The sequence below is a fragment of the Aquila chrysaetos genome, chromosome 12 (assembly GCF_900496995.4).
Source record: "Aquila chrysaetos chrysaetos chromosome 12, bAquChr1.4, whole genome shotgun sequence".
In the NCBI taxonomy this organism is placed as follows: Eukaryota; Metazoa; Chordata; class Aves; order Accipitriformes; family Accipitridae; genus Aquila; species Aquila chrysaetos.
This window is the reverse complement of record NC_044015.1, coordinates 13,067,722-13,078,652: the sequence shown is the minus strand read 5'-3', so window position 1 is coordinate 13,078,652 and position 10,931 is coordinate 13,067,722.

The following is a 10,931-nucleotide window of genomic DNA, read 5'->3' as shown; positions in this document are numbered from 1 at the left end:
GATGCCTCGCCATGGACTGCAATGACAGCAGGAGTGATCTATTAACCTCACTCACAGTATGGCTGACAGATACAGAGAGATGCAAACTCCTTTCTTTGACCATACGATATATAGGACTTGTGCCCAAGTTAACCTGAGCAGGTTCAAACTTACTCATTCTGAGCAAATCCAGAGATATTATTGTCTGTGTAGACACACCTTTATTTTCTACTCTCCAGTTGATAGGGACAGCATCCTACTACTGCTTTTTAAAACCTTCTAAATAGAAAAATAAGACCTAGAAGCCAAGAGCCAATAATAGATTTTGCAGATGAAATCGTTGATTTTATTCTAATGTCATTTCACAAAATGTCCAAGAAATGCTGTACATCAATCCAACAGCCATCACTAGCCCAGAAGCATCATGAAATGTTACTGTCATTGCTAAGAAAGCTTAGTTGACACAGTCAAGTTTAAAAGTATTTTGAGGAGATCCCTGTCTATTCATGAGAACATAGTGTATTAAAAAAGAAAGATTCTTTAAATTACATTTCTTAAGATTTTTTGGTTTTAAGTTCTTCTCTGTTGAGATAATGAAAAGTTAATTGATAAACCAATGCACTTAGCTTTAATTTTTAAAGTCTTCATGCTCTAAGGCTTCTGTTTTGATCATAGTGTGGGGAAAAAGCGCTTAAAACACTTGCTTCCATTGAATGTAATAGATCAACTGATCACTATTATCTTGAAAAGATATAGAAAAACATCATTTGGAAAGTATGATTCGGGGCCAGAGTTTATTTTTAACATCCACTCAATCTGCACTAATTTCATAGCACAGAAGCAGAGGACTTAAGTACGCAGAAAAATGCCTGGCATTTGCCATAACAGATTTAAAAATCCAGAAGAGAGGTAAGGTTATTTGAACTAAGAAAAATGACTGGTTTGAACATGGTTATTCTGAGTGTCCTTCACAGCAGACCCTCATGGAGCATACTCAGTTGGAAAGCTTTGTGTGTCTTTTTTCTGTTTCTTTGCATAGAAGAAGAGTCGTACCAGCATCACGATGTTGGGCCCAGGTGATGCCTCACTACGCTCCCAGTTGCCAGAAGTTTGCTGGCATTAGCCAGCGAACATACCCTGTGCTGTGTCTTCCTAATGGGGAACTTACACTCATGCAATCAAAGAGGAATCAGATTTGTTTACTTAATCACATCCGCAAAAAAAGAAATTTGAATCTCAAATACCCAAAGCAAAGTGTGCACAAAGGATGTAAAATCACAAAAATTCTTTCCAAAATCTTATGTAGGAACACACATGAATAAGGCACAGTCTGTTCAGATAATTCACTGCACCAAAAGGACAAATATTGATTGGAAAAGTAATTTTCAATGGATTAAACTTTTTCTGCAATTTTTCAATTCCTCCAAGGAAGCAGAAACAACTCAAGAACTCACAATCTGGCATGTTTAAATGTGTGTGGAACATGAACATATACAGGTGACATATATATATATATATATATGTTTTATGTTGCCCTATATATATATAAGTATATATGCATCTGAGACAGAGCTTGTTTAGTAAAAGGCTAAGACAGAAAAAGCACAGAATTTCAACTCCTGGAGGACATTTTCCAGAACTCCTGTTCAGGAAACAAAATTACAAGTTTACTTATCCACTTAAAATACTTAGGGGGAAGTTACTGAGAAGTGGTAACCATGGAGCCCAAATTATGTCATTTTTTACTGTCATTTTCCAGAGTTCAACAACTTTATGCTACAGTGCTTTTGTTTCTAAGACATGGACAGTGCAGCAAAGCTGCCAAGAAACATCTTCGCTGGACATAATGACTACTTGGCCTCCATCTGAGGAGGAGTGGCTTAGCATAATTAAACTCTTCCATGACGCAGGGGAGTAAACCTGATGACCAATGAAGGGTTCCTTCCAAATATCTTTCTGTGATATGCTGATTAAGTACCTGTGTGCATTGCCAGCTTATTTCGCCATTTTGCTCCAAATTCATTGGATCTGCATCACTTTATGACGTCCAGTATTATATCAGGACCTATGAATAACTACCCACCTCCTTTGTGTGTCTGCCCTGGTCACTTCTGCTTTTTTTTTTCCTTTCCCCTGGTTTTATAATAATTTACTATTTCTGTGTTATAACCGTAGCCCTTGTACACAGACCTCCCACCCAGCCCCTGTACACAGAAAGCTAGCACAAGCAGTCTGACATTCCTGTGGTATATTCTTGGAAGATCTGCCAAAAAGATGCCCTTGATAAACTGCAAAAAACCCACAACATTATCACAGGCAATTAGAGTTTCACTGCTGCCCATGACATTCAACTTTAAATAAACTTTGGAGGAGCAGCTGGCCATTGGAAAGAAATCTGAGAAGGAGCTTAAGGACACCAGCAAGCACTGCACTTCTCTCGCTATTAGAAACGTTTTGTTTGGGTTTTCTTCAAAACAGGCAAATAGGAGAGAGGTCTGAAAGACCTTTTCTGGGGTCCCAGTGACACTGCTCAGCGTGTGACTTACCGTACAGCCAGCGTGGCTCTCCACCATATGACCCATGCATACTCTGATTCTTGAAGTTGTTGTCCAAAGTAAGGGGAGCAAGGTAGCCTAGCACTAGGAAACAGCTGTTTCAGTTGCAAACTCTTTGCACCGGGAACTCTGACATCCTGTATTCAGACACCCACTTACTTACTGCCTGCAGCTAGCTGTCATCTTAACAATTGTCTACATCGTAAGTCAACAGCTACATGAGATTACCTGCGTTGCCTGGATTCTGCTAGAGGAACACTTCCTACTTGCTTTTAAAGCTTTCACTGAACCATGCATGAAGATCTGGTTAATCCCTGGGAAGGAAAACAAACACATGCAAGCTGTCTGCACTTGACTGCTGAAAGCTTTTGAATAATGGGGTGACTGATGGGTCAGTTGACTCGATTCAGTTTTGAACCTGACCCCTTTCTCCGTCAAAATATTTTAATCATGTTACACATGTTTACAACAGATTTCTGTAATCCATCCTCTACACCTAGTCCATGGCAAACACAGTGGGACTCCCAAGTTGGTAACATCCTAGATGATACCATATTGATCAGGTTCAAGACCATCTGAGGAACATGAACATACACAAGTCCATGGGACCCGATGAGATGCATCCCAGGATCCTGAGGGAACTGGGAGATGTAGTCACTAAGTCACTCTCCATCATATTTGAAAAGTCATGGCAGTCAGGCAAATTCCCCAGTGACTGGAGAAAGAGAAACACCACCCCCATTTTTAAAAAGAGTAAAAAGGACTCTGGGAACTACCGACCACTAAGCCTTACTTCTATGCCTGGTAAGATCACGGAACCAATCCTCCTGGAAGATGTGTCAAGGCATATGGAAGGCAGGGAGGTGATTAGAGACAGCCAACATGGCTTCATCAAAGGTAAATCGTGCCTGACTAATCTGATGGTCTTTTACAATGGAGTGACTGTATTGCTGGATAAGGGAAGAGTAGCTGATGTGATCTATCTTGACTTCTGCAAGGCCTTTGACATGGGCCCACACAACATCCTCCTCTCTAAATTGGAAAGATAGGGGTTTGATGAATGGACTATTTGATGGATAAAGAATTGGCTGGATGGCCACATCCAAAGAGTTGCAGTCAATGGCTCAATGTCCAAATAGAAACCAGTAACAAGTGATGTCCCTCAAGGGTCCATACTGGGACCGGTACTATTTAATATCTTTATCAACAACACAAACAGTGGGATTGAGTGAACCCTCAGCAAGTTTGTGGGTGACACCAAGCTGAGTGGTGCAGATGATTTGCTTGAGGGAAGGGATGCCATCCAGAGGGACCTTGACAGGCTTCAGGAGTGGGCCCCTGCAAACCTCATGAAGTTCAACAATGCCAAGTGCAAGGTCCTGCACATGGATTGGGCAATCCCCAATGTCAATATGGGCTGGGGCATGAAGGGATTGAGAGCGGAGAAGGAAGTGGGGGTACTGGTGGGTGGCAAATTGCACATGAGCTGGCAATATGCACTCGCAGCCCAGAAAGCCAAATGTGTCCTGGGCTGCATCAAAAGCAGCATGGACAGAAGGTTGAGGGAGTTGTTCTGGTGAGACCCCACCTGGAGTACTGCATCCAGCTCTGGGGTCCCCAGTACAAGAAGGACATGGACCTGTTGGAGCAAGTCCAGAGAAGACCACAAAAATGGTCAGAGGGCCGGAACACCTGTCCTATGAAGAAAGGTTGAGAGAGTTGGGGTTGCTTAGACTGGAGAAGAGAAGGATCTGGGGAGACCTTATTGCAGCCTTTCAATAATTAAAGGAGGCTTAGAAGAAAGATGGAGAGAGATTTTTACCAGGGCCTGTGGTGACAGGACAAGGGCTAATGGTTTTAAGCTGAAAGAGGGTAGATTTAGATTAGATATTAGGAAGAAATTCTTAACTGTGAGTGTGGTAAGACACTGGAACAGGTCACCCAGAGTAGTTGTGGCTGTCCCATCCCTGTAAGTATTCAAAATCCGGTTGGATGAAGGTTTGAGCAACCTGATCTAGTGAAAGATGTCCCTGCCCATGGCAGGAAAGGTGGAACTAGATGATCTTTAAGGTCCCTTCCAACTGAAACCACTCTATGATCATGTTGAGGAGTGGCAATATGAGGGACATGTATCACTGCTTTGGAAAAACATATATGGCAAATCCCTACGAGAAGACAATAGGAGAATTGTTTCTTCTTACTCTGAATTGCCATTCAATTTTAGCAAGCAAAGGCTACCACCAGTAATGAGAGAGACAGAAAAGTCTTACTACATGGCAACAAATTAGTATAGAGACTGCAAGTGTGTTGTTGAACAGTTCCTAGACTCACCCTTTACCCATTGTTCTGGTGAAAGAATTTGCTGCCTACATACACCAAGCCAGCAGAAACTAAGGGGTGAGGGGAACACTACTATGCCTTAGGTAAGAGTGCTCCCTTCTGGCTATAGGTCTGAAAGAAGAAAATCTGAAAAGAAGCAATCTTCGTTTGCCTAGACATAAATTGAGAAAGTCATGCATCACGTTGTCCTATGTGCTTAATTTAAAAAAAAAAAAAAAAAGTTGGGACACACACACCTGGGTACAAACAGAGAGGGAAAACACTTTTTAAGGAGGGAAAAAGAATATTGGAACAGATGTATAAGCACTTTCAGCTGAACATTTCCTCTAAGACATTTCCAAAAGCACTAGTTGCACCATGCTTTCTGCAAACATTTCATTAATAATCTATCATTCATATAAACTTCACGATGAATGGAATACTAAATACTATCAAATTAAATCAATTGTTTTGATTTTTGTAGAAGAATGGTCACTCTTCAAAGAGGGATTAGGGCAACTTAATTAGAAGAACACACAGAACTATTAATGGTAGTTTTTCTTTTATCAACAGGCGTGAAACACAAGAATTCAGACTATTTTGCAGCCAGGCATACTGCTCAAAATCATTCCTAACCGTCACACCTGATGAAGCTAAGAAATGCTTATTTTAGTAAACAAAGTTTCCATGTCTTGATATGATAATCTAAGATTTTTATCCAACCAGTAAATTCATTTAACAGTTCTGCTTAAAAAGCATTTAGACAGTTAAGTAAACTGCAGTGCACACAACCTAGGGGTAGCTGACAATTACAGTCGAGATGATAACGAAGCATGGTGCAATCCATGTGATTCTTACCTCACTTTCCATGTGAAAACATAGAGAAACTAATTCAAAGTAATATTTTTTAAACATGTTTAGGTAACATTAGCTACAGTTCATGTAAAGAACATTTGAGAAGACAGTCCTTGCAAAATACAACCTGCAGTCATTGTTTTTTGAGTGTCTGTTTTTATACTTTCCTCACCCAGAGCTCACTCAAAACCACTCTACAGACTTTATTTCCCAAAGTATCTTCCATAATCTCAGGCAACTAATTCATGTAATTACTCTCATACAGCCACAACTGTTACAACCATTGACAAAGAATGGTAGATGGGTCTCAGGATAAAGAGGGAGGGTTTCGTTCTACAAGCACATCACTGAAAACATTTCATGTTTTCAGCCAGAAAATGACTGCATAAAATATACGTAAGATGATAACTACAGATACATTTCTCACTCTGAATCATCCTCTATTCCTCTTTCAGCTATGGAAATATTTTATGAAATGTCAGGTTGTCGGGGTTTTTTTAAATACCATGTTTGATCTTTTAAAATGTGTTAAAGATAGCAAAACTTAATGATGTACCAAAATACATGCTAACATTTTCCTTCTCAGTCACATCTTTAGAACCTCAAAAGAGATCAATGTCACGTTATTTACCGAGGGAAATGGGTAGAAGCAGATATGAAAGCCAGCTGCATGTTATGTGACAGATATTACAGTGCTTCAGGCATACGGCTCTCCTTTTCAAAGGCAAACACCGACCTCTATGGGCAACATGTAATGGAGCAAAATAGAGTACTAAAGAAAGGCCAAACGTGCATGCAAAACAATTTCAAAAAGCTTTGTGCACCTTTCTGTAAGACAAAGTCATTACACTGAAGTAGGATATGGATAAGGATCCTTTCTCTGGTTGCAATAATGAACTTCAGCAGCAGTTACATCCCTCACCAAAATGGCTTTCGTCAGTTCTGTGTCATCCTTCAGTGGAACAGATTTTGCCTGTAAACAGACTTAATTCAATATACAAAGGACTACTAATACCAAGGGAATGACTCACAAAAGCACCCCCCAATGCTTGAACCACTCCGGATCACAACCTCGCACACTGCAGGTGGTCCTGGGCCCCTAGGACAGCGGGCAAACATGGGTGCCTCGAATGCATGCCAGTGTTTGAGATCCTCCTTGCCAAGGCTGAGACAGTGGTCCAGCCCTGGCCCCGGGGTCACGTGAAGTACGTAAGGATGGGGAACCAGGAGGAAGGAGCAGATGTCACGGTGCTGGAGGATGGCCAGTTGGGAATATGGCTTCTCCTCGTCCCTCTTCAAAGACAGGGCACTGCCAACAGGTGCAGAACCGTCGCTCTCTGTGTGACGGAGACTCAGGCCACACCACGAGAAAAAACAAGACAGAAACTATGACACAAAATGCAAAAATATGAAAGAGCAGTGCACGGCTGGGCATTGGGAAGATGGGACAAGGCTCACCCTGACAGCGTGAGGACAGACAGATCTGGGCTATCCCCCGGCACCTTCAGTACTATCACCAAGTTGCAAGAGGCTGTTCTGATCTCTTCAGTGAAAAAATAACTAAACAGAACAAAATTTTAAGGTTTGCTATGCCTCAGAACTGCAACAGGGCAAGACACTGCAGCAGCTCTGTGATGAACGGGACATGGGAAACACATTGCTTCTCTTCGTGCTCTTTATTTTAATCTTCCTTAAGTTAATGACAAGGATGCAAACAAACAGAGTTTTCCTAATTGGCTTAGGATCAGTTTCCATGCCAAGATTTAATCCACCTTTTTGCAACAAAGGGCTTTTTAAGCCAATGATAAACAACTGTAATTTTGTAAATATTCTTGCAAGTACAAATTCTTCATCATTAGATATAAAACTATCACAAAATAACACTAGTAATCAATTTCTAAAATAGATATTTTTCTGAAATTGTGGCACGTACACTACACCTCGCTAGCAGAGAAAACGTAATTTTAAATTAAATTAAAAGACATTAAGAGCATGTTTTAACCTAAAACTGTAGAACTGATATCTCATCAAAAGTAAGGAGGAAAGAAAAAAAAGGGAAAACCTAAACATTTAAGAAAACTTACCAGTTGCAGCAGGCTGTAAATTGTTTCAAAATGGCATTTTTAGGCCTCCAAAAGCTTTTTGGCCATGCTAATTTAAAAGGCTACCTCCACAAAGTATACTGGGATTTTTTTTTTTAATGTTTTTTACGTTCCTGTGACTTGCAGTAGGGAAGGGAAAAGCTAGAGGGTGATGAAGTTAAGACTGAGTGATGGAGTTAAGTCGTATCCAGGCCTTGCACTAAAATAATGCTGTCACACAGAAGGAAATTAATGCCCACAGTCTGAAGTTGTAAAAATGGATGAAACAGATAAAAGTAGAAGGTTAAACATTTAGAAAGAATGATATTCAGTATCATACTCAAATACAAAGCAGTCTCAAATCTAATGTGACCCCTTATCTTCAAAGAACTGGAAGTTGAAAAGCTTGTATTTAGAAATCCCCTGCTTGCCCTCTTTCCTATACATACGTCCTCCTCCTATTGCGCCCTGGAAAAGCTCCATCAGCTACTTCATTGCTAAATTGAATTCTGTCTACATGATGTTGTCTGAAAACAGGGATATTATATGTTTTCAAATGGTATGAAATTTCTTGTTTTGCCCTTTGGAACAGAGCTACGTGAGCTTCCCAATTTAATGGGATCCTCCATTAAAAATTAACAACTATCTCATAAAAGACATTTAAATATTGCATAAGGAAGTGAGAGAAATGAAGCACCTGAAATCTCTGACAGCTAGTGCATGTCAGGTAGGAAATACCTCAGGGCAGGATTAGCAAATAGAGACATAATCAAACAGGAAACAAAAACAGGCAAGCAAACAAAGAACAAATGTATATAAACTTTTACATAACTGCTAGAAGTTGGGGAAAAAAAAGTCACTGAGCTGGAATGCCTGATTGTAAAAGGAAATATTGTAATGTCAGCTTCTCAAAACTGTGACTTTTTTTAAAATTGGGGCACCATGCTTGAGATCTGTGCTCCTTACTCTCAGTGCTGCTGTTACCAGGATAATATCCCATCAAACCTACATTAGGAGCCCCAGCATTTCCTCCTGGGAACGTTCCTGCATTCTCTACTTGGCATCTACACCAGACAGACAGCCACTGTGTCAGCTGTCTGCAACTTAAATTTTGAGACATAGAAAAGCCTACAATAATGCATAGCTTTGTCTTCCATGGCAATAATCTCAGTGAAGAATTCTGGCAGGTCCCCAACACATTTACAATATGATTTCTAAGGATGAACCAACCTTTAATAAGAAACTGAATTTATTGATACAGGGGAAAACTTCTTTCTGTTGCTCTTCTCTACAACCTTATTTTTAAGGAAACAGTGACCCCATCTTTCAGTAATTTGCAACTGATCCTTAAACAACTGTTACACTGTTAACAAATAAATAATGACAGAATAGCTGAGGTTGGAGGCACCTCTGGAGATGGTCCAAGTCCAACCCCTCTGCTCAAGCAGGGTCAACTAGAGCAGGGTGCCCAGGACTAACCAGTGGGGTTTGAGTATCTCCAGGGATGGAGGCTCCATAATTTCTCCTTTGCCAGTGTTCAACCACCTTCGTGGTAAAAAAGCATTTTCTTATGTTCATAGGAATTTCTTGTCTTTCAGTTTGTGTCTGTTGCCTCTTGTCCTGTCACAGGGCACCACTGCCCAGAGTCCGTCTCTTTCTTCTTTACACCCACCCATCAGATAATCATAAACATTGATAAGATCCCCCTTGAGCCTTCTCCTCCCCAAGCTGAGCACACCCAGCTCTTTTGGCCTCTCCTGTACTGGGGAACCCATGACTGGACACAGCACTCCAGATGTGCCTCTCCAGTGATGAGACAAGTGGCAGTGGCCTCACAATGATATGGGCCAGCTCCCTCGGCACTTGTGGGTGCACCCTATGTCCCATGGACTTGAGTAATTTGTTTAGATGTTCCCTAACCTGATCCTCCTCCATTGCGAGACAGAGTCTTCCTTGTGCCAGGCTTTCTGGGCTCAAGAGGATGGGGCTTAAAGAAGGCTGGTTTAATGAGGACTGAGACCTCTGGTGAGCTTTCAGTTTTATCAAGGGTCACTCCTAGGTGGATAAAAGCAGGACTGGCAGTTGACTGAAAGCTGGTTGTTACTGTCACTAATATTAGTCACAAATTACACAAAACCTAGGTTAACCTAAGCTACCAGATGGCCACTCCAGCAACCCCTTCAGAGCCAGGTTTCCAAAAGGTCTTGCTACCCTGTAAGTCTTGCTCACTCTATGCAGTAACCCTCACATTGCACCTATGTAGCACATTCTCCCTCTATACGTGGCTTTTTTAACTGCATCAAATTTACTGATTTTGGTGCAGCAATAAACTAACTCCATTACTGCTGCATAAGCACTTTGAATGAGCTGAAACAAAATGATGGACTGAAATAGTGCGGACCATAAAAGGAATGCAGTTGACACTAACTTTTGGGATTAGCTTTATTCCAGCAGACATTATGAAACTTAGAGTGGGATATACCCACCAGCAAATTCAGGGTCCGAATAGAGAGGAAGAATTCCAAAATAAATGTGCCACAAGAGAGAGCAAACAGCTTCAAGCACAGCAGTTCCCACCATCCCATGGCCATCGGTGGCAGCATTTCGCAGTTCTCCTTGACTGCACAACCAAAATCAGACACGAGCTCAAGGGGAGGAAGACTCTCAAGGCACCTCACTGCACTTGGGTCATTTCCACACTGCCTCACCAGGAGATGCATGGGCATGGACACCAAAGCCAGGGTCCCCTTCCCTTCCCCACCTCTGTTGGCGTCCATTACTTGTCAGTATTTCCACAGAGCCACCCCCCGTAAGCTTGTCTAAGCAACAGTGTGGGTGAGAGATGGGACCTTCTTGGTTGCAAAGCATCCAACTACGTGTAAGAGCCACAGCTGCAGATGTTTAAATACAAGTCTTCCATTTAAAGCTGCTCTGAATTTAATGTTTCTTAATGCCACAAAAGACATTTATAGTTTTCTATAGAATAAAACACTCTCTCCCCCTTTTTTCATTTGCACTCTGTAAGTACTTAATTTTTTAAATTAATGAGTAGCAAGGTATGACTGGGTGATTTATTTAAATATTAGCATCATTTCCATGAATAGCTTCATCCTTTATATAAACAGGAGTCCTATCACAATTC